The 12,123-nt window shown below is 42.9% G+C and overlaps 1 long non-coding RNA gene across 2 annotated transcripts in view; it reads left to right on the top strand.

Moving 5' to 3' along the window:
* LOC120858650 overlaps positions 1-12,123 on the top strand; it is a 35,959-nt gene that overhangs the window by 1,226 nt on the left and 22,610 nt on the right. The window contains exon 2 of one of the 2 annotated variants that reach the window (XR_005719921.1): positions 2,008-2,138. The exons of the other annotated variant lie outside the window; for it this stretch is intronic. This is a non-coding gene — a long non-coding RNA (uncharacterized LOC120858650). The remainder of the gene's footprint in view (positions 1-2,007; positions 2,139-12,123) is intronic. 2 annotated transcript variants of the gene reach the window in all.

Raw genomic sequence — 12,123 nt, 5'->3', positions numbered from 1 at the left:
GCGACACCCTCCCTCCGCGCCTCCCGCGCGCCCTCCCGGCGCGGCCACGCCCCGGCCCCGGCCCCGCCTCCGACCCCGCCCCGCGCGCCCGGCAGCCGGAGCTCCGCCAGCCTGCTGCGGAGGGCCGGTCCTGCGGGGCTATCCAAGCAGTCCAGTGGCCTTCTAGTTTGGCTGGGGCTTCCAGGGACTAGGGCCCGAGCGAGCTGCTGCTGAGGTCTGTGCGGAGTTGCTTTCCGCGGTGTTTTCCCCAGGCTTTGAGAAGGGTGATTTCTCAGCCCGCCCTCTCTTTTCAATCCCCTCCCTCCCCCACGTGGAAGCGTCTCACCCGCCTGAGTGCAGCCTGCCTGCGCCTCGATTTTTAAGAAGGGTAAACCAAGGTTAGAAGCCGCGGGCCAGGGCGACATCCGAGCGACAGGGTGGATCTGTGCGTCGATTGCCTCCTGGTGCTGAAGGTACCTCGTGTTCGCCTTGTGTTGCTGTAAATGTTGCCACAAGCACAGCGGTCCTTCTCAGTCGACCACCGAGCTCCGGTGTTAGTTTTTCAGATTCCATCTAAAGATACAATCCTCTCCTTCAGGTTTAACAAGTTGTCAGACTAGTGAGGCTTCACCCCATCTTAAAATATTGCATATCCCTTAAAGTATTGCAACACCAACGTGTGTCTTTTCCCAACCAGATGACATTTGAGCTTCAAGAATCCATGGCCCGTTCTTGCTTCGGTGCAAGCTCCTTCGCTGTCTTTGCCTGAGTGCAGTCTGGGTCGGTCTTCCCTGGACCGTCATCATCACAGATGGGCGGCGAGCCAGACACCACTGGCTGCAAAGCGCGCAGGGTTTTTGCAACCAGAGCCGGGAATCGCGTTCCCTTTACTTCCACTAAACAAGTGGCTCCGTGCCACATTAAACTTTCCAGCTTTAATCATTTAAAATATATAGCTATGTTTTATTTATAAAGCTCCTACTGTTGGGCTGCATATTTTCACATTTCTGGAGCAAATAAGGAAGCAAAAACAAATGAAAGACTCCAAATTATTCCAAGAGGAGTAAGTAAGCAATACCACCCTAGGATCAGACAATCTGGCTTGAATTCCAACTCCCTCTCTTACTGGCATGTGACCCTAGCCAAATTTCTTTATCTCTGGGTAAGTACTGTAACTACCTCTGAGATAGGAGTAATAGTAGCCACTTCTTAGGATTGCTTGGAATTTACTTAAAGTAAATGCACATAGAAAGCCCTTTAAAAAAAAAAACAAACAAACTTGGCCCATTAACTTAAGATCTTTGTATCACATGAATTTCAATCTCCATCAATCTCCATCAAACTTTTTATTTATTTTTAAAGTTTTTATTTTTAATGTGGACCATTTTTAAAGTCTTTATTGAATTTGTTACAATATTGCTTCTGTTTTATGTTTGGGTTTTGGGCCCTGAGGCATGTGGGATCTTAGCTCCCCTACCAGGGATCAAAACCACACCATCTTCATTGAAAGGCGAAGTCCCAACCATTAGACCACAATGGAAGCCCCCTCCATCAAACTTTTTTAAACTGTTATTTGCTAAAAAGGAGTAAAGTTGGCCTATGTTTTAACTCCTCCCTTTCTTTATCATTATCCATAAAGTGGAATTTCAGGAGTGAAATCATGTACTCAAAGGTAGAAAATATAAAAAAGGAAGAATAGAACTGGAAGTATGATGAATCCACACACTGGAGATGACTCAAAAGATGCAAAGATGACTGACTACTTTCCCTGAATTCCTATGGTATTATTTCAGTGCCACTGATCTAATCTACACACTTAATTCAGAGTCAACAGATTATCCAGCTCCTGTTGTCCACAAGCACTGTGCTAGGAGTGTGGGGGCTACAAAGGTGAATAAAGCACTGTCTTTCCCCTGGGAGCTACCACTAGGAGACAGGAGACCCAGGCCACACCCCCTCTGCAGTTGAATGCCAGTTACCCAGCCTTGACCACCTGTGTTCTCTGTGCCTCTAAAACCTGTGTTCCAGAAGCCTCCAATCAACATCCACCATGTCTCATGATCACACCGTGAAAGAGAGGGATGTGGATCACAATTTAATGCCTAAGAAAAGACCTTCTCTGGACTAATCTTGACTTTGTATTACAGGCCAAAGGACAGGTAATTTGACTTCATTCCTTTTCTAGTCCATGGGCATCCCTGGTGGCTCAGACGGTAAAGAATCCGCCTGCTATGAGGGAGACCTGGGTTCAATCCCTGGCTTGGGAAGATCCCCTGGAGGAGGGCATGGCAATCCACTCCAGTATTCTTGCCTGGAGAATCCACTTGAACAGAGAAGCCTCGTAGGCTACAGTTCATGGGGTCGCAAAGAGTCAGACTGAGCGCCTAAGCGTGCACGTACTTTCCTAGTTCGTACACCACAGCTGCCCCTTATTTATACCACCATATATGAGTCATAATTCGGCGAACATTAAAACAGAATCCCTGGCTCAGTGAAGACTCCTCAGTTGGATTTTACTTTATTGCTTTAATGAGACCTAATAAATCCCCATGATGACAGTATCTATTGTATTACTAGTATTGCCTCTGTTTCCAGCTTCCTGGTCTACTCTTGCCCTGTCCTCTCCATCCATTCTCAGCACTGAGGGCCTGGAAGGGTCCAGCTTCGGCTTCCATCTCCCACCTCTGATATCACTCTAGGCCCACTCCCACCTCACCACCTTCTAGACACACTGGCCTCAGCTCTGCTACACACACACACACACACACACACTCACTCACACACAAGCTCTAGCCTTGGGGTCTTAACTGGCTCCTTTTCATCTTTGAGGCCTCATCTCTTCAAGAAGGTTTTCCCTCACCATTGACCTCTTTTAAAACCCCACTCAGTTACTCTGTATAATCATAGAGAGTCATCCAGTCATATCATAATAATATTATTACTTTAATTCCAATATGTTTAGCCTCATTGGATTACCTTGGTTGTTTGTTGTCTATCAATATATCCAAAATGGGAACACTTCTCCTTCCATCTACTCTCACCAAGGCAGCTGCAGTGACCTCCTAACTTGTCCCCCTGCTTCTACTCTGGTTACACAGCAGCCAGAGTGATCCCACCAAAATGGATGTCAGATTCTGTCACTCCTCTGCTCAAAAAATCCTCCAGTACCTCCCCATTTTCCCTAGAGTAAACCACAAAAGACTCTACAGTGGCCTTGCAAGCAGAGAGTGCCTTTTGTACATTTCAACTTGAACAAAGGAAAAGACTAATTGCTCTTTGGCCTTAAACAAGCAACACCAGAATCTTTTTTAATCAATCAGTGACAACCTCCCAATCATGGCTGCTGCTGACTTCAGGAAGTTAGCCAATTAGCAACAGGCATACTTCACTAATGCTCTTCCTTCTTCAGCTAAAGGCCAATTCATCTCTGATCAGTCTAGCTTCTAAAAGTTCCAGTCTCTGAACCCTGCACTTCCTGAACACTGTATATAAGACCTTAGACTTCTCTGTTCAAAGATGCTCTGCCTTATAATACAGCTGTCCTTTGCTTAGCCAGAAATATATTCATCACTTTTTATTTCTGTCAGATATGAAGATCAGGCTTCCCTGATAGCTCAGTTGGTAAAGAATCCACCTGCAATGAAAGAGACCCCAGTTCGATTCCTGGGTTGGGAAGATCCCCTGGAGAAGGAATAGGCTACCCTCTCCAGTATTCTTGAACTTCCCTTGTGGCTTAGCTGGTAAAGAATCTGCCTGCAATGTGGGAGACCCCTGGGTTCTATCTCTGGGTTGGGAAGATCCCCTGGAGAAGGAAAAGGCTACCCACTATAGTATTCTAGCCTGGAGAATTCCATGGACCGTATAGTCCATGGGGTTGCAAAGAGTCAGACACAACAGAGTGACTTTCACTTTTCATGAAGATTGGACCAGATTTCCTCTCTACTCCCCCTCTAACTTTTATATCCTATTTTCTCCTTTGCTCACTCCACTTCCTTTTATCTTTATTTATGGCAGGAACACTCCTACCTCAGGGCCTTTGCATTTGCTATTCCATCTGCCTAGCACATGTTTCCCTCTGATAACCACACAGCTCGCTCTCTCACCTCCTTCCATTTCTTTGTGACACCAGCCTGTTCTCTTATCTAGAAACTGTAATACCAGGGCCTTCCCTGGAGGTCCAGTGTTTAAGACTCTGCACTTCCAATGCAAGAGGCATGTGTTTGATCCCAGGTCAGGGAACCAAGATCCCTCATGCCCTGGGGATGCAGCTAAAATAAATAAATATTAAAGATGCAATTCCAGTTCCCTTCCCCCACTCTCTCTTAACTGCTTTATTTTTTTTTCAGTAACACTTTATCACCTCTGACATCCTATAGAGCTTCCTTATTTATTTTGTTTGTGTTTTGTCTGTCTCTTCTGCTAGAATGTAAGCTCTATGAGGACAAGGAGTTTTGCTTATTTCGTGCATCCCATAGTAGGTGTTCAAAAATACTTGTTGAGTGAATGGATTTTTAACATTTCACTGTATTACAATATAGACTCCTTGCGTGCAAAGACCTTGTGTTTACTGCTGTATAGTCAGGGTCTGGAAGAGTGTCTGCACATAGTAGATGCTCCAGAGATATGTATGGGCTGAGTGAATGAGCAGACGTTGGATAACACTACACGGATGGCTAATATGGTTCGATTTTTTATTTTTCAGCTTTGCAATGGTGCAAAAGCAATATACAGTCAGTAAAAATTGTTCTTCAAATTTTGAGACTTTTGTTTTGTTTTGGCTGTGTAGTTTACAGGATCTTTAGTTCCCTGACCAGGGATCAAACCCATGCCCCCTGCAATGGAAGCATGGGTCTCTAGATCCATGAACCTAGAACTAGTGGTTCTAGATCTAGAACCCCTAGACTACCAGGGTATCCAAATGTTGAGTTTTGGTCATTTTTCAGACTGATGGTATTCATATTCTCAGGATGCTGGGCAGTGGCAGTGAGCCACAGCTTCCAGTCAACCATAAGATCATGAAGGTAAACACCAGTACATTCACAACCCTTCTGTCCCCACACAGCCATTCTGCTTTTCGCTTTCAGTACAGTATTCAATAAATTACCTGAGATATTTAACACTTTATTGTAACATAGGCTCTGTGTTAGATAATTTTTCCCAACTAGAGGCTGATGTAGGGGCTTCCTGGGTGCTCTTCACCAGGTGTGCTGGTGGTAAGAACCCACCTGCCAAAGCATTAGCCGTAAAAGACACGGGTTCAATCCCTGGGTCAAGAATATCCCTTGGAGGAGGGCATGGCAACCCACTCCAGTATTGTTGTCTGGAGAATCCCATGGACAGAGGAGCTGATGGGCTACACAGTTCATAGGGTCGCACAGAGTCGGACACAACTGAGGCAACTTACCGTGCACGCATGAAGGCTGATATAGTGTTCTGGGCATGTTTAAGGTAGGTTAGGCTAAGCTGTGATGTTCAGTAGGTAAGGTGTACTAAATGCATTTCAACTTACAATATTTTCAGCTTCCTATGGGTTTATCTGGATATAATGATGTAACCCCATATAAATCAAGGAAGATCTGCATTTTAATTGATAAAATAAATGACCCTGAAATTACCAAAGCCATATGTATCATTTCTCTCCAGAGAAACAGAGCTAATAATCATATTTTAAATTCCTCAAGTTACTATGAAGTGTTCATCAAATATTCAAACATATTCATCACTAGTTCTGCATGGATTAGATGAATTAATATATGAAGATGATTAAAACATCCTTGATCCATCTGAAAAAGATCTTTCTCTGTTCTAGGGCTGCCCAGGCCAAGGACCAGTGGAAAAATTGACAGAAAGGAAAGCCAGAGAACAACTTTTTCTCATTTTGTTTGCTTTCACTTAAATTGTTGTCTTCTCTGAACCAGTGACCCTGTCTGCAGTCTCTTTTTGATCTATTTACTATGACAGGTTCAGATTAATCTTCCTGAAACCCAAGTATTACCATGTTATTAACTTTTAAAAATCATGACAATAGTTCCCACTTTCAGCATGTTTACTGCAATTGGGTACTCTAGTCATTCACACGTGTTTTCTCATTTTAGTCACACCATGACCTTGTGAAGTAGGTATTATTATTCCCATTTAAAAGAACTGAAAGCAAGCTCAGAATTTAAGAAACCCAGACATGACACAGCTAATAAGTGGGGGAGCCAAGGCTAACACCTCCTCTTAGTCTCACCACATTGCAAGTTCATTCTGACCCCAATCTCTCTTATAAAAATCCTGTTTATAAGATCTGAATAGACGATCCTCTATGAAGATGTTTGGATGGCCAGTAAGCATGTGAGAAAATGTGCAGCACCATTAATTATAAAGGAAATGCAAGTGAAAACCACAGTGTGAGTCTACTTCACAACCATTAGTTTGGCTATCATAAAAAACAGCTAATGACAAATGTTGTTGAGGATGTGGGGAAATCCTCATATACAGAGCCCTCATACACTGCTGGTGGGCATGTAAAAGGTGCAGCTGTGGTGGAACTGTTTGGATAGTTCCTCAAACAGTTAAACATAGAGTTAACATTTGACCCAACAATCAACCCCACTCCTAAGTGTGTACCTAAGGAAAATAGAAAGAAAAAAAAATCTGCACAAAAACTTGTACCTGAAGCTTCATAGCAGTATTATTCATATAGCCAAAATGTGGAGATAACTCAAATGTCCATCAGCTGATAAATGGATAAACAGATGAGGTGTATGAATATTATTCAGCCATAAAAATGAATAAAGTTCTGACACATGCTACAACATGGATGAGCCTTGGAAACATCTGTGGAGAAGAAGGCAGACCCAAAAGGCCATAGAGTATGTGATTTCATTTATAGTAAATGTACAGAAGAGGCAGATCCATAGAGACAGAAAGTCAGCTGGTTGTTTAGAACTCCAGGAGGGGATGGGAGAATAAGGGGTGACAGTTACAGGACATGAGGTTTCTTTGGGGGTGATGAAAATGTTCTAAAATTTATTGCAGTGATAGTTGCACAAATCTGTCAATATACTAAAAACCATTGAATTGTACACTTTAAATGGTTAAATAGTATGGTAGGTAAACAGCATCCCAGTAAAGCTGTTATTTAAAAAAATCCTACCCACTATTAATATCTTTATGTGTGAAGTGCATACAGATTGATAAGAAAAACATATATCTCCAACAGAAAAACAAGCAAAGGGCATAAAATAGAAAACTCACAAAAGAGAAATACAAATAGCTAATAAATATGTGGTGCTTGGGGGAGGGGAGTTTCCCCTCAAATCAAATGAAGAAGTGAAAAAGCTGGCTTAAAACTCCACATTTCAAAAACTAAGATCATGGCATCTGGTCCCATCACTTCATGGCAAATAGATGGGAAAACAATGGAAACAGTGACAGACCTTATTTTCTTGGGCATCCATCACTGCAGATGGTGACTGTAGCCATGAAATTAAAAGATGCTTGCTCCTTGGAAGAAAAGCTATGATAAACCTAGACAGCGTATTAAAAAGCAGAGACTTTACTGTGCCAACAAAGGTCTGTCTAGTCAAAGCTATGGTTTTTCTAGTAGTCATGTATGGATGTAAGGGTTGGACCATAAAGAAGGCTGAGTGCCAAAAATTTCATGCTTTTTGAATTGTGGTGTTGGAGAAGACTCTTGAGAGTCCCTTGGGCTGCAAGGAGATCAAACCAGTCAATCCTAAAGGAAATCAATCCTGAATATTCATTGGAAGGACTGATGTTGAAGCTGAAGCTCCAATGCTTTGGCCAGCTGATGCAAAGAGCCGACTCATTAGAAACCACCCTGATGCTGGGAAAGATATAAGGCAGGAGGAGAAGGGGGCAACAGAGGATGAGATGACTGGATGGCATCACCAACTCAATGGACATGAGTCTGAGCAAGCTCCAGGAGTTGGTAAAGGCCAGGGAAAACCTGGTGTGCTGCAGTCCATGGGGTCTCAAAGAGTCAGACACGACTGAGTGACTGAACAACAATCAAATAAGCTAAGAATTGTACAACAAAGATGAAGACGTGGTGAGATAAGTGTTCCCATACACTGATGATAGGAAACGTTCTAGAAAGCAATTAGTGAGTGTGCATCAGCAGACTTTAAGATGCTTTTACCCTTCTAGTCAATAAATGAATCATAAGGAAATAATTTGTAATGCAAGTAATAGTATATTACCTAATAAAATAATTTTGTAATGCAGGTTATATTATATTATCTAATATAATAATTAGGTAATAAGAGATTCAGAAGAGCTCTGTCAGTAGTAGAAAAAATTGGTAGGCAGACTCTAAAGTGGCCCCCATCCTACTGTATAGAATAGGGAACTAGATCAATATCTGTGAAAAATTATAGTACCAAAGAATAAAATGTAAAATGGCCTGCAATGATCCCTACTTCCTGCTTTTCATACCTTTGTGCAAATTCGCTCCCCTGTTTACTTCCCTGATGGTCCAATGATTAAGACTCCAAGCTTCCAGTGCAGGGAATAAATATTGATCCCTGGTCAGGGACCTAGGATCCCACATGCAGCCTGGTGTAGCCAAAAAATTTATAAATTAACCTCCCCTAGACTGTAGGCTGGCTTTATTGATTTACTTCCAGTGAATAGAGTATAACAGGTAAAATTAGATTACAAAAAGACTGAATTCCATCCTTTCTCTCTCTCTAATAGATACAGAGATATGTAGATAGACATATAAATAGTAAATATAGAGAGGTTTGTATATAGATGAAAAGTAAAAGTGGAAGTGTGAGTCACTTAGTCATGTCTGACTCTTTGTGACCCCATGGACTGTGTAGCCCACCAGGTTTCTCTGTCCATGGAATTCTCCAGGCAAGAATACTGAAGCAGGTTGCCATTTCCTTCTCCAGGGGTCTTCCTGACCCAGAGATGGAACTCGGGTCTCCTGCATTGCAAGCACATTCTTTACCGTCTGAACCACCAGGGAAGCCCATTGTATATCAATATTTATAGCTATATTTATCTATCTACCTAGAGAGAGAAAGAGAAAACTTATGTCTATAGCTGACAGCCAGCAAGAAACTGAATTCTGCCAATGGCTACGGAAGCTTGGAAGTGGGTCTTCCCCCAGTTGAAGTCTGAGATGACTGAAGCCCACCAGCTACCTTGGTTGCCACCTTGAGAGTGAGTGAGTGAGTGAAGTCGCTCAGTCATGTCCAACTCTTTATGAGCACATGGACTGTAGCCCACCAGGCTCCTCCATCCATGGAATTTTCCAGGCAAGAGTACTGGAGTGGGTTGCCATTTCTTTCTCCAGCCACCTTGAGAAGCCTGAGCCAAAGCCACTGCCAGATTCCCACCCCATAGAAACTGTGAGGTAGAAAATGTTTACTGTTTTATGCCTTTGAGTTGTAGGGTATTAATTTGTCACACAGTAATAGATAACTAATACAGCCTCATTGTCTAACAGACTGAAAATGCTTAAAGTAGGTGAAATAGTATGTTACACTGCTGTTAAACATCTGTTAAAGAATTTTTAGTAACACAGGAAGATGTTCAGATTACAATGTTGAGAAATAAACTCCAAAAAGATATACAATATGATTCCAAATTGGAAAGTCTATATTTGCACGAATACTTACAGGGAAAACCTGCAAGTGCATATGTTAACAGTCAACAGTTTTCTCTGAGACACAGAATAGTTGTTCCTCACATGCGTGTGGATTTCAGTTAGGGAATCATTCAGTTCATTGCTACTGAATATCTACAATGTGCCCGCCAGCCCTGAGAACATCTTGCTCTCGTAGAGCAAGACTAAGGCTTGCTCAAGATCAAGTCACTGCTCTCCTGAAACATGCTTGATGAGATAGCTCATGCAGAGATAGAGAGATGGAGAGTAGTGGATAGATTGTCAGATACATTTTAGAAATAAAACATTTTGGTGCCAAAAATGTATATGAAGAAATAGAATTTTCTCTTGGGTGGTTGGCCTGAGAGGCAGGAGAGGATTCTAGAGCTGGACTGCTTGGTATGTAATCATGGTGTAATAACCATCAGCTGAGTGACCTTGGAGGCACAGGCTACATAATCTCTGTATGCCCCAGACTTCTTATCTGCAGTGATGGCTTTCTCATCCATTTTAGAGATAGCAATATAATTCTTAGATTGAATTGGGGGGCATGAGTTAGTATAAAGAACTTAAAAGAGAGCCTGACGCATTGAAGGTTGGTCAAAATCATTAGCCATTATTATTTTATCTATTTATTTTTGGCTGTGCTGGGTCTTTGATGCTGCAAGTGCTTTTCTCTAGTTGCAGTGATCGGGGCCTACTTTTCTTGAAGGGCACGGGCTTCTCATTGCCGTGGCTTCTCCTGTTGCAGAACACAGGCTCTAGGACCCACGAGGCTCAGTAGTTGTGGCATGTGGGCTCAGTAGTGACAGTTCCCAGGCTCTAGAGCACAGGCTCAATAGTTGTGGCACACTGGTTTAGCTGCTCTGAGTCATGTGGGATCCTCCTGGGCCAGGGATCAAACTCATGTCTTCTGTCTTGGCAGGCAGATTCTTTACCCCTGAGACACCAGGGAAGGCCAGTCATTGTTGTTATAATTATTGAGATGGGGATGACTGAGAAAGAAATCAAAATTAAGAATAACTATGAGTATGTAGTATAATTGACAGTTATTAATGTTCTTTTTTACAGTGGAATCAGGCCATCTTTAAAGGTTATCTAGTCTGCTCAGTTATGGGAGTAATTTATATGCTATGTGATCATTAACACCCATATCTCTGTAGATTCGAGGTGCTTGGAGGAAGGAATAAAAGGGCAGTGAATTTTAATAGGCATGTTAGGGAGTGGGCCTACAAGAGAGGTGTGATGAGGCAGGCTGAGCCCTGAGGGGAAGGAAATGGGGAACCACAGACCTCCCTCCCACCTCTTGGTGCAGGACAGCTCCTGAGGATTTTAGGTGGCCCTAAGCATCGAAAAGATTATGGTGTCATGTTGCTCACATCTTTGCACTCATCTCACATGCTAGTAAAGTAATGCTCAAAATTCTCCAAGCCAGGCTTCAGCAATGCGTGAACCATGAACTTCCTGATGTTCAAGCCAGTTTTAGAAAAGGCAGAGGAACCAGAGATCAAATTGCCAACATCCGCTGGATCATGGAAAAAGCAAGAGAGTTCCAGAAAAACATCTATTTCTGCTTTATTGACTATGCCAAAGCCTTTGACTGTGTGGATCACAATAAACTGTGGAAAATTCTGAAAGAGATGGGAATACCAGACCACCTGACCTGCCTCTTGAGAAATCTGTATGTAGGCCAGGAAGCAACAGTGAGAACTGGACATGGAACAACAGACTGGTTCCAAATAGGAAAAGGAGTACGTCAAGGCTGTATATTGTCACCCTGCTTATTTAACTTATATGCAGAGTACATCATGAGAAACGCTGGGCTGGAAGAAACACAAGCTGGAATCAAGATTGCTGACAGAAATCTCAGTAACCTCAGATATGCAGATGACACCACCCTTATGGCAGAAAGTGAAGAGGAACTAAAAAGCCTCTTGATGAAAGTGAAAGAGGAGAGTGAAAAAGTAGGCTTAAAGCTCAACATTCAGAAAACGAAGATCATGGCATCCGGTCCCATCACTTCATGAGAAATAGATGGGGAAACAGTGGAAGCAGTGTCAGAGTTTATTTATTTGGGCTCCAAAATCAGTGGAGATGGTGACTGCAACCATGAAATTAAAAGACGCTTACTCCTTGGAAGGAAAGCTATGACCAACCTAGATAGCATATTCGAAAGCAGAGACATTACTTTGCTGACTAAGGTCCATCTAGTCAAGGCTATGGTTTTTCCAGTAGTCATGTATGGATGTGAGAGTTGGACTGTGAAGAAGGCTGAGCACCGCAGAATTGATGCTTTTGAACTGTGGTGTTGGAGAAGAGTCTTGAGAGTCCCTTGGACTGCAAGGAGATCCAACCAGTCCATTCTGAAATCAGCCCTGGGATTTCTTTCAGTTCAGTTGCTCAGTCGTGTCTGACTCTTTGCGACCCCATGAATCGCAGCACGCCAGGCCTCCCTGTCCATCACCATCTCCCGGAGTTCACTCAGACTCACATCCATCGAGTCCATGATGCCATCCAGC

This window comes from Oryx dammah, unplaced genomic scaffold, assembly GCF_014754425.2.
Source record: "Oryx dammah isolate SB20612 unplaced genomic scaffold, SCBI_Odam_1.1 HiC_scaffold_29, whole genome shotgun sequence".
Lineage (NCBI taxonomy): Eukaryota > Metazoa > Chordata > Mammalia > Artiodactyla > Bovidae > Oryx > Oryx dammah.
The sequence above is the reverse complement of the archived record's forward strand: the minus strand, read 5'-3'. Positions and strand labels throughout refer to the sequence as shown.